Consider the following 667-nt stretch of genomic DNA (forward strand, 5'->3'; position numbering starts at 1 on the left):
CAAGACATATATCAAGCAAGAACCAATAATTTTATCTCTATTAAACGACATTTCAAGACAATTTAACCTGATTATATATTACAACTTAAATAAACTTAACCTAATATGATATGGACTTTATTTATGTCAATATTTCTTAACAATATGAATTGAAATACATCCAAATGATTTGAGAACAAATTCTAAAAACACATTGATAAATTTCAAACCTTGAGGTGCATAAAACACATGGACTAGCAACGAAAAACGATAGATCAGCAAGAAAGACATTTGGTCAAGTAGTATGATTCTCACTTCCGGTGTAAGAGGTCCCGAATTCCATAATCAGAATGCCCCACAAACTCTATCAAATGGTTTTGTGTGTTGTAAAAACAATAGCAAAAAAACTTAACATGATAACTGCAAATAAATGAACTCCAAAGAAAACAAAAGTATTTTTAGTGGTAGAATTATGTTCCTTAGACTTTAATGCCCTAGTATACCAAGTAATAGAAAAATATATATGAGATGCCTTAAAGAAAGTAATCGAGTATGTTTTTATATTTAGAATTTTCATGATGGTCATTTGTATGGAGTGACAAGTCTGCTACTCGAGACATATTACAAAATAGAAAAAGTAGTATAATATATTAAAAGAATAATGTTTCTAAATATTTGAGATCAAAAT

The sequence above is a fragment of the Cucurbita maxima genome, unplaced genomic scaffold (genome assembly GCF_002738345.1).
Source record: "Cucurbita maxima cultivar Rimu unplaced genomic scaffold, Cmax_1.0 Cma_Scf00172, whole genome shotgun sequence".
NCBI classification, from domain to species: domain Eukaryota; kingdom Viridiplantae; phylum Streptophyta; class Magnoliopsida; order Cucurbitales; family Cucurbitaceae; genus Cucurbita; species Cucurbita maxima.